The sequence below is a fragment of the Bos javanicus genome, chromosome X (assembly GCF_032452875.1).
Source record: "Bos javanicus breed banteng chromosome X, ARS-OSU_banteng_1.0, whole genome shotgun sequence".
NCBI lineage: Eukaryota > Metazoa > Chordata > Mammalia > Artiodactyla > Bovidae > Bos > Bos javanicus.
Window position 1 is genome coordinate 113,597,057 of NC_083897.1, and position 12,005 is coordinate 113,609,061.

General features: G+C 38.4%; 1 protein-coding gene across 10 annotated transcripts in view; it reads left to right on the plus strand.

Annotated features, from left to right (window-relative positions):
* Positions 1–12,005, plus strand: part of DMD (dystrophin) — a 2,228,404-nt gene that overhangs the window by 1,168,139 nt on the left and 1,048,260 nt on the right. The gene's annotated exons all lie outside the window — the stretch shown is intronic.

Consider the following 12,005-nt stretch of genomic DNA (forward strand, 5'->3'; position numbering starts at 1 on the left):
GTTAGTTACAGATCTTCTCTAACCAAGGCGCTTTCTTCAGTTTAGTTCAGTTCACTCAGTCGTGTCCGACTCTTTGCGACCCCATGGACTACAGCACACCAGGCCTCCCTGTCTATCACCAGCTCCTGGAGTTTACTCATACTCATGTCCATTGAGTCAGTGATGCCATCCAACCATAGGCAACTTCTTAGGTTGGGATTAAAGTGGCCTGCAGGCAGGCTTCTACACTGATTTAGAAGAGTAAGAACTGAGATATAGGTCGATCATAACCTGATAGGTCTGAAAAAAAAAATTGCCCTAAGATTCACATTCCTCTTGCTGTGTGTTCAAGAATTCCATGCTAGATTTGTTTAGAAGTTATTTAATGTTGGTTAGAAGAATTTTGGGCTTCCCTGGTGGCTTAGCTGGCAAAGAATCTGCCTGCAATGTGGGAGACCTGGGCTCGATCTCTGGATTGAGAAGATCCCCTGAAGAAGGGAATGGCTACCCACTTCAATATTCTTACCTGGAGAATTCCATGGACTCTATAGTCCATGGGTCACAAAGAGTCAGATACAACTGAATGACTTTCATTTTTTCAGAATAATTTTAGGGGGGTTAAAAAACATGTGATTGGCGGTAGGGGGATTTATGAAGGATCTGAGTATACATGTGATTGGATTGTATTTTGGTAGCTGGCCACTTTGGTGGCAACCTGAAGTTGAGACAAGCATGTTTTCTGTGAGGAGGGCCCTGCTGGGTTCTGGGCTCTGTGGAAACATGAGACTGGAGTAAGTGATAACCTTTACTGATATCAAAGGAATGGCTGTTCTTTTTATGTGTCTTTTGGCATCTTTTAATCACATCACTGGGACCTTGTGCAGAAGGATATCTCCACTCTCCATCCTGACCCTGCCAACTATTTAGCTTAACAGTGAGATCAGTGAAGATCATGTGAACCATTTCTCAATATGGCATCTTTCTATGGTAGCCTTTTAACATTTCTAATACCCTTACTTTTCAGAACTTCCATTTCTTGCCTGGCATTGATGGTGTGATCAATAAAAAGAAAAATACCGTGAGGCTTAGAAGGATGAGGAAAATTACCCAAGCTATCCATTCACTGATGCATTCATTTATGTTGTCGAAGAGGAAACATTTTTACTCTCCCCTCTTAAGTTCAGTACTTGGGAGCCTGTGAAGTAAACTGACAAATGACGGATTAGCAAGAGAAAACACAAACTTTATTCATGTATGTACACTGGAGCTCACAGAAAATGTAGCTCAAAAAGCTGTTAGAATATAGAGCTTATATACTGTCTTAACAAGGGGAGTGGGTTAAAATTTTGAGTGAAAATAAATGATGGAAAATGACTGAGAAACATATGGGGGGAGCTAATAGAAGGTAGGGTTTGTTTTAGTGAGGTCTGTTTATACAATTTCTCATTCCTTTGCCAGCTTCTCATCTCTGGTGATAGGAGCCATCCTTTCCCCTGCTATGTGAAGCCTCCCTTAAAGAGAGCTTTATAATAAGTTGAATTCATTTGGAAGGTTCTGCTTTGGGGGAGTAAGGGGAGTATAGAAAAGGCATCTTTCTGCATCTGTTGATTCTCAAATGTCTTTGGCTCAAAATTATCCATATGCCACAGTGGAATAATTTGGATCCATTCAATGTGTTTATTCCTTCAGTACACATTTACCAAGTACACATTATATGACAGGTACTAAGGATTTAAGAGTCAACAAAATTAAATCCCTACCCTCATGGAACGTGCATCCTAGTAGAGAGCCAAACAATAAATAAATTTATTTATTGTTACATTTATTAACATATTTATCTGTTACATTTATTACATATTTACACATGTGATTTCAAATACTGATACATCTTGGGGTAAAAAAGCTGATTAAGGAGATATAACATGATATTGAAGGTGGGTAGTTTAGACAGAGTAGGAAGACATAGCTTCTCTGGGAGGCAATATTGAAGAAAAGATAAGAGTTATTTAAAGCAGTTAGCCTGGTGAATACTTGGGGAAAATATTTTAGGCAGAGGAAACAGCAAGGACAAGGGCACTGAGCTCAGGAGAGACTTGGCTTGTCCAAGAAATATCATGGATCCTATTGCAAGGGGAGGATGAGGAGGAAGAAGTCAGAGATTGGGCAAGGGCCAGATTATGCATAATTTACAGTCCATGATGTGGAATATAATTCCTTCTCTGAGATTTGTGGGATATCACTGGAGAATTTAGAGCTGGAGGATGAAGTGATCTGATGTATTTTCTTCGAAGAGATTTCTTGTGGCTGAGTAGAGTTTGGGCTTCCCAGATGGCACAGAGGTAAAGAATCTGCCTGCCAGTGCAGGAGACACAGGAGACATGGGTTTAATCCCTAGGTCAGGAAGATCCCCTGGAGTAGGAAATGGCAACCCACTCCAGTATTCTTGCCTGGAAAATTCCATGGACAAAGGAACCTGGTGGGCTACAGTCCATAGGGTCGCAAAGAGTTGAACACGACTGAGTGACTGAGCACACACAAGTAGAGGTTAGACTGAAAAGGCAATGGTGATGTAAGAACATGACATGGGGTACCACTCTAATAGTCCATATGAAAGATGGTGATGGTTCAGAGTAGGATGGAATGGTGGGAGTCAGTAAGAGAGTGTGGATTTAGGATACATTTGAAAAGCAGAGATGATAGATTTGCTGTGATGGATTAGATATGCAGTATAAAAAAAATCTGAAAGCTATTTCTAGATACCCTTTCTAGGGGAAATGGAGAAAAACTGTGGAGGAAGAGTAAAGTGCAGGGAGAGATGAAATCAAGAGTTTTATTTTGACCATGATTATTTTCAAGAACTCATTAGACATCCAATTGGTGATGCTGGTAAAGAAGCTGGATAGATTAGGCTGAAAGTCAAGAGAGAGATTGCTAAATCGCTTCAGTTGTGTCTGACTCTGTGCAACCCCATAGATGGCAGCCCACCAGGCTCCCCCATCCCTGGGATTCTCCAGGCAAGAACACTGGAGTGGGTTGCCATTTCCTTCTCCAATGCAGGAAAGTGAAAAGTGAAAGTGAAGTCGCTCAGTCGTGTATGACTCCTAGCGACCCCATGGACTGCAGCCTACCAGGCTCCTCCATCCATGGGATTTTCCAGGCAAGAGTACTGGAGTGGGGTGCCATTGCCTTCTCCAAAGAGAGAGACTAGATGATGTTAAAGACATGGGATTGAGTGAGGTCTTCTGGGAAGAGAGCTTGGGAAAAGAGGCTGAGAATTGATCTTACTTTTCAAAGAAAGGAAGGGGAAAGAGGCAGTCAGAGGAGACTAGGAAGTAATAACTATGATATATAAAGAAAACCAGATGTCCTGAAACTAAATGAAAAAAGCACTTCAAAATATAGGGATTGACAGTGTCAAATGCTACTGAAAAATTAAGTTACACAAACACAAAAGAATTGCTACTGGATTTAGCATTTTGAAACTCATAGTTGACTTTGACACAAGGCATTTGCATTGGAAGCATACATCAAAACTTTGTTGTAGTGTGTTACAATGATAACGAGAGATGAGGCCCTGAAAACATCACTGTACAGATGCTGTCATTCATGCATTAAACAACATTTGTTGAGTATTTACTGTGTTTTATGTGTTGCAAATGGTACATGCTTGGTCTAGTTGGGAAGGGCAACATTAAAGTCATTATAGTATTCCAAGATAGGTATAATAAAATTTGTGAAAGTGTTAGAGAAGTCTAACAGAGATGGTGTCATATGAGCTCATCTGGGAATTGGAGTAGAATCTTGCCACTATAGAGGAAGAAGGTCAAAAGGTGGGACAATAGCTTGAGTAACTTTGAAAGCAAAAAATAGCATGACCTGTACTGAAAATATCAAGAAATCTCACATTATTGGACACATAAGGAGAAACATGAGGTGGATGAAGTGATGAGGTCAAAGAGAAGCAATTTGGAGAAACTGACAAGCTTAGACTGAGAAAAGATATATTGATATACTCAAAGATCTATTTCAGAGGGATTACATAGGAAAGATAAAAGAAGAGAGAGACTAGAGGCACAGGCTCCCATCAGAGAGCCCAAATAATAATTCAGAGACATGAAATACCCATAGAAATCTGATATAGATTATCCAGTCCCCAAGGTTGAGCAATTAAACACATTTTCAATTGTTATGCCCATGATATTAACATATTTAATAGATGCATTGTCTGTTGAGGCTAAAAATGAATAAAAATGTTGTATTTCTTATTCTATGTTAAACTGTTGTGGCTGAAAGTTATAGCTGCTTCCTAAATAATTATAAATATGTTTTTTGGATTAATTTATAATTTAGCAAAAAGAATGTTGACACTTACACTTGTACAATCTAAAAGAGAAGATGGTTTCTGTTAATATCCACATTTTTAGCAAAAGCCAGATAAAGCAATAATTATCAGAAGTCTTAATAAATTAATAGTAACACTTTAATGAAAAATTTAATTGTTTTGTTTGGATTCACTAAAGAAAAATATATTGAAACAGATGTTCATGTAATAAAGTGATTTATTTTTGAGAGGTAGGAATGAGGGCACAAGGTCAGCAGTTGATAATTAGCCTCAAAGCTGTAACTATGGTTGGAAATTAACATCTGACTGAATAAATTCTTAAGCATTTGCAGGAATTGCTTGTCAAATGGAGGGAGGGAAGGAAATACAGAAGAGTAAAGAAAGAATAGCCAGCACCCCCAGCGTAGTCTGGCTCTTATAGCAGTCTTCTGTGCTGTGGCTGAGCTCCTCTGGTTTAGAAGATACTGAAAGGTGATTTTTTAAATTGCAAGATGCTTTGTTGCCTGTAAATAGGATGTGGCAAGAGATGATTCATCACAGGCATGCCATCTTCCATCTCTTGCATGAACAAAATCGAAATCCTGGAAAGACACCCTGTATTAATATTTACAGTATTTCATTGCTTCTAAGATGTGTGTTGTTTTTAACATCTCTGAAAACAAATATGTATCAAAGTAGATATTATTGCAGTTGTGACTTAGTTATTATTGCCTGTCCAGGTGCAAACTTGATCATAACTGTTCATTTTGTAACTACTTAAAAACTTAAACTGATTTATATGCATTTTTTATGATAACAAACAGAATATTTGGCTAGTTGAATTTTAGTCTTAGCTCTGATACTAACTAGCTAGGTTACCTCAGTTCACTTAATCCAGCCTTCAAATTTATGATCAATAAAATCACGTGTGTTCTTCCTGCTACAACAGTCTGAGGAGTCTATGAAGCATGAATATAAATGTTGATGTTACTTGAAGTGGGCCACCAGTTATCTCCTGGCCACTAGGTAAGGAAGAGGGAAGCTTGACTGGAGGTTGTGCTTTCTCAAGGATAATTGTTAAAACTGTTATGCTGAGGAAATCCAGGGCAGACCATACAGGAGAAGCATAATATCTAGCTCTCGGTGTTAAAACAACAAAATAATTTTCATTTTGTAGCTCTGAGTTATCAACATGATATAAACCTCTGTGTATCTTCCACTCGAATAGTCTAATAATTTTCTTTCTAAAAAATAAAACCCCAGTTTGATCACATCCCTCCCCTCTTTACAAATTTCCGATGGTGCTTCATGATTCTAAAATCCACATTTCTTAGCATGGCATCTGAGATCTATTTTATTTATTTATTTGGTAGCCTCAGGTCTTAGTTGTGGCATGTGGGATCTTAGTTCCCCAACCAAGGATCGAACCTGAGTCCCCTGCACTGCAAGGCAGATTCTTAACCCCTGGACCACCAGGGAAGCCCCACAAGATCTATTAAAATGTGTCTGTCACCGGCTACCACGTCACATTTAACCCCCACACACCCTCTAAACCTAGCATACACCCTTCCCACTGCTCCCTGAGTCCAATAGGCACTCTCCTCCATTGTGTCTTTGAACATTTATCTCCTACATGATCACCTTGCTCTTCTCTAAATCACTTTCCCCAGGCCAGAACATCAGCAGCACCTGGGAGTTAGAACTATAGATCCTCAGGCATCATTTCAGATCTGCTGGATCAGAAACAGTGGGAGCAGAGCCCAGCAGTCTGCATTTTAACCAGCCCTCTAGGTGATACTAGAGGTGCACACTAAAGTGTGAGAACCACTGATCTAGAACATTCTTCAGTAAGTCTCTTCTAGCAATTATTGGATTCAGTTACAGGGCTAGTCAAGAGCATTGAAAGTCAAGAGTGTTTCTTTGCTGTCTCTGTTTTCAAGGTATAGTACACTATCTGGCCCATAATTAAAGCTCAATAATAGTTTTTTTCTGTGCCAATGAGTCAGTTAATCAAATATATTGTTTCTGCCCTGGAGATATGTAAAATTTGTTTGCCAAACAAAAAAAGTACAGATTAACGAGAGAATGATTTATTGCCATCTATAATAAAATGCTAGATTCTATAATAAATGTTCGACACTGTCATTGGGCAAAATTGGATTGAGGTTTCAAATAAAAGAAAGATTATTGGTGATTAAGTTGCCAGGAGATAGCTTTGCCACAGAGATAGGGAAGCTGAAAAGCAGAATGTTACTGTTATTGTTGTTTAGTCCTTCAGTCGTGTCTGACTCTTTTGTGACCCCATGGACTGTAGCTGGCCAGGCTCCTCTGTCCCTGGGATTTTCCAGGCAAGAATACTGGAATGGGTTGCCATTTCCTTCTCCAGGAGATCTTCCTGATCCAGGAATCGAACCCACATCTCCTGTATTGGCAGGAGGATTGTTTACCACTGAGCCAGCAGAGAACCCTGAAGAGCAAAATAAACTGTTGTAAAGAGGTCTGAGCTGATGGAGGGTGAGAGAAGCATGAGCAATAATTTAATGCTAGATTCCAGATTATGCAGATGGCTCTCAATACGATAACCAAAGAGAAAGAATGTCTTGGGTAGTGGCAAGTCCTGTGTTTAGATGATATTCAGGCTTATACTAAGAAGAATATAGGCCCAAATAACTAGTTTGACTGAATAGGAACCTGTCATAACAAAAATAGTAAAGCTATAGATAATCACTGCTACTCTCAGATTGTCACAAAACTAATTCAGGGTTGCAAGCATTAATTTTTGTATGAACCTAAAGAAAGGCTTGGCTTATCTCCTTAACAAAGGGGTGCATATATTTTAGAAATATTACTTGGTGTGTTTTACTCAACTCTCAGAAGCTATAGCTCTTATAAACAGATTGTTTAAAGGAGCAGGCCCATTTATCTTTAGAGAAAGGCATGGAGAAAAGAAAAGATTGGAACATGTGTTTCTGCAAAGATAAAAATAAAATATGGGTGAGTTCCTGTCTTTGAAAATGTATTTTCTCTACCCCTTTTATATATACATGTCCCAAGACTGTTATTAGATGGTGCACGTGTGTGGAAGTGGTACCTTATTGGGCTGTCCAATGGATCTTTAAAATTATTTGTTGATTTGGTGTGCATACTAGCTATGACATATAATCAGCATTATTTACAATATAAACATGGACAGTTGGTTATAGATCCTAGGCATTTGTTTGGCCATTGTGTGTAGAATGACCTTCATATTTACTTGTGAAGTTGAAGTTGAGTGATCTGGCTTGGATTTTCAGTACTCTGGGAGATGGTCATTTTCTTCCTCCAGTATTTGATATGATATTGTTTGCCTCTTTTCCTGTCATGAGTAGTAGCAATTTTATAAACTAGGATCATTCTTGTCAAAATTATAAATGGTAAACATTTTACCACCAGATTTACCTAAGAACCTGAAACAAAAATTTTAAAAGGAAGTAGAATGCCCTTTTTGAGACTACAGTAAAATTTTGCATGCAGTATTATGCTTTTTCTCCAGGGGATTTAGCCATGTGGAACTGAAGCCATTAGCCAGTTCTTCAGTGGATAAATTCTACAGCCTGGGAAAAGAGGCAGAAAATGTACTGTCACCACTTAGAGACTCAATGAAGAGAACAACATGAGTAGTTTATGTTTACCAAAAATTGGTAGAACTTCTTTATTTTAAATACAAAAACTGAATATCTAGCTTTTCTGACTTCAGAATTGGTTATCACTCATTGTTTGTATGATGACAGAAGGAAAACTACCTTCAGTTGGATTTAAGTAGGTAGTATATCTCTCATTCTTTTTAATGTGGGAACTATGTGATCCCAGGATCAGCTTTTTTTTAGTTTTTTTTTAATTAATTAATTTATTTTAATCGGAGGCTAATTACTTTACATTGTTGTAGTCGTTTTTGCCATACATCGACATGAATCAGCCATGAGTGTACATGTGTCCCCCATCCTGAACCCCCTTCTCGTCTCCCTCCCATCCCATCCCTCAGGGTCGTCCCAGTGATCAGCTTTTATCTCCATATTTCTTTTTTAAAAGATTTTAAAAATAATTATTTATTTTTGGCTTTGCTGAGTCTTCATTGCTGCACACGGGCTTTTCTGGAGTTGCGACAAGCAGAGACTAGTGTCTGGTTGCAGTGCATGAGCTTCTCATTGCAGTGGCTTCTCTTGCTGGCAGAAGAGGCTCTCGGGAGTGCGGGCTTTAGGAGCTGTGGCTCCTGGACTCTACAGCACAAGCTCAGTAGTTGTGATGCATAGGCACAGTTTCTCCATGGCATGTGGGATCTTCCCGGACCAGGGTTAGAACCTGTGTCTCCTGCATTGGCGGGCAGATTCTTGACCACTGGGCCACCAGGGAAGCCCTATCCCTATCTTTCTACACTTTGCATTTTGGTTTTCTATTTGCATTGTCAAAGGAAACTTTCATGGGATAAGTCTGTGAAAAAATTGTTTTGTAACATGTTCCATACTTCCACATACTATTCTGCAATGCAGTGTTCAGTTTTTCTCCCCAGAGAATGTAAGAATGAGTTGAGAATAGCACCAAATAAATAAGCCTTAGCCAATCAGGGAGAAGTAAATGAAATTTTGATTGACAAAATGAATTTTGAAAATGCACAAGTCTTGATCTCAGAACACATGAAACAGGATAAGACCCAAATTGCAATATTGGAAAAGTAGTATCAATTGATTAAGTGTTGATGTTATTTGGATACATTTATCAAGAATTTGCCTTGGTCAGCCTAAAACCAAAATATTTTAAGCCATGTTTAAGAATTTATATTGAAAAAAACAGAAACAAAATAGGCAGAGGGGCAGGACTTTCAAAATATAATAGGAAAATTACATTCTGCTACCTGTTAGGTCAGGAGTCCCATGTATTTTATAATTTCCTCTTTTGACTCTTAACCAAAAAAATAACTTATTATCACTTCTGATTTATCACTGTCACCCACTAGACTACAACCTGCATGAGAGCAAGATTGTTGCCTGTTTTATTTGCCTCTCACTCTCCAGCATATTCTCAGCGCCTGGCACAAACTAAGTGCTCTGAAAAGGTTGAAAGGAAGAAAACAGGGGCGGACATTTCCGGGAGGTCTGCTTATCCATGGAACAGCAGAGAAACCCATTTTTCTCTCGATTTTTTTTTTAATTTTTGAATCTGTAAAATGACTCTCTTCCAGCTCTAATATTCTGTGATTTGATAATTTCCGCATCACATTTTCTTTAATAAATTTTGCATGACATTAGCTATTTTTATGCCAGTTATTCTACCTTGCTCTAATTTTCTTTCTCACCCTAGGAAATAAAAGTATCAAACGAATTTCCCATTTAAGTTCTTGATGCATGTCACTGTTGGATATCTCCATGTTTAACTTGCATACTGCATATCCAGCAAGAGTTTAGGGAAAAGATCAAGTATCAGTGCTCCCAGTCTATATAGAAATTTCAACACAAAAGAAATACATAATATAAGAAGATGCTGGCTGCATAGAGTCTCAATGCAAACAGATGTATTGTAGCTGTTGACATTTCTCAGGCAGCTTGAGTTTAGAGGGAGAGGGCCCCAAAACTGAGTAGAAAACAACAGGCTGAAACAATATGAAACTTCACAAGTTAATGCCACTTTTGTCACAATGCGAAAATGATATCGGCTCATGAAAGTTTTTGAGGAATATAGAAAAGCATAGAGAAGAAACAAATCTCTCTGTTAATATCACTTTCCAGAGAAAATCACTTGTAACGTTTTAGTATGTTTCCATGTTAAACATTTCCTACATCTTTTTTTCCAATTATGGACATGTGGATTTAAAACCTTCATATTTTCATGAAAATGGAATGACATGGTTCATGTTACATTGTAATGTGTTTAATTTACAACATAAAGTCTGTTCTAACAGGCTTGGGTGTGTTCTTTAAAACAAATAGAAACCTAATTTAATCAAAAAGTGTCTTAAAATAACTAAATGGGGAAAAAAGGTTGGAGTAGAGAGTTTCAGACTATCAATATCAACATTATATTTTTATTTTTTAAAAATGAGAGGATACAATTATAAAACTTGCAGCAGAGATAAAAATCTAACCTTTGAATGAATGTGTCCCCCTTCAGGTCCATGGCAATGGCCTGCCTTCTTCTCTCTGTTATTCCATTAGTCTCATCAACCCATTTTCCTGTCAGTGTTGGTCACTTTATTACACTTAGTAACTGTCATTAGGATGTGACACTTGCCTTTTCTCTCTTTTAAGCTAGTGTTTGTTCTTGATCTTATTTTCTAGCATCTTAACCAGTGGCAATCGAGTTTTGTAAATCCTGTTGCCTAATTAATGTGTTGCATTTTACCCAGGAGAATTTAGAGCACTTTCACTGTAAGAGAAATTTCTGCAGCTCAGATATTCTTCTTTGCTGTTAAGTTTCCTTCTACCACATTTTTAAGTGGCTGGATAGTACTATCTTGTATTCATGCCAGTGTTTGTTGAAGCATTCTTACCTTATTGGACTTAGAAGGTATTTCCAATTTTGCAATTATGAAAATACAGAGCAAAGATCATTTAAGTATTAAACATCTAAAATAAAACAAAACAGAAAGCTGACTAGCATCTTGCTTGGACCCCAGGAGTTACCGTTTCTTTGTTTCTGGTCACAGTTCATCCCTCATCATTTCACTACACAAACTGCTTTTTAAGTTGGGAAGTTGAGGAGGAGGACATCACATTTTTCCTCCAAGGCAGGTCATCTGACCTGAGTCATCTGAAGTGTCATCTGGATTAGGGCATCAAACTCAGTATTATCTCTGGAATTCAAAGGGACTTGGGACAGCCTTCCATTCTCATGATACTGCTGTTTAGTTTGCACCTACTATTACTGCTTTTGGGATTTGTCATCACTTCCTGTGATGGTTAATTTCATGTGTCAGCTTGACTAGCCCACAGTGTGTCTAGATATGTGGTCAAAAGTTTTCTCCAGTGTGTCTATGAGGGTATTTCTGGATGAGATTAACACATGACTAGGTAGATCAAGAAAAGCAGATAGTTTTTCTTTATATGGGTGGACCTTGTCAATAATTTGAAGGTGTGAATAGAACAAAAAGACAGACCCTCTTCTGAGTATGGGAGAATTCCATCTGCCTGAGTGCCACCTAATCAGAACATTGAAATGGGACGTTTCAATTGTCTTGCCTTTAAACTTGAACTGAAACATCAGCTCTTCCTGAGTCTTGAGCCTGCCAGCCTTCAGACTGGAACTCTCTTGTTGGCTCCTGGGCCTCCAGCTTGCTGACTCTAGCCTGCAGACCTTGCGACTTAGCCTCTATAACTGTATGAACCAGTTCCTTATAATTGATTTCTTTTTATCTCACTGGTTATGTTTCTCTGAAGAACCCTGACTAATACACAACCTATTGCCCTTTCTACTACCTTAGAAGTTCCCAAAGCCCAGGGCATAACCCTCCATTCCTGGTGATACCAGCTCTTTTTGCTAATCTTTAACAATCAGATAATAGTTATTTAGGTCACCTATAAATCATCTGGTTCAAAAAGCTTTACAGTCCCATCCACTGAGGAACATGGAGCCTATCACTTTGGGATCAGACCAGAAGGGATTTAAATCAAATAGTCAGTACCGCTTTAAATGCATTCCCTCAGCACTGTCCCCAAATGGGACATGTACCGTTATC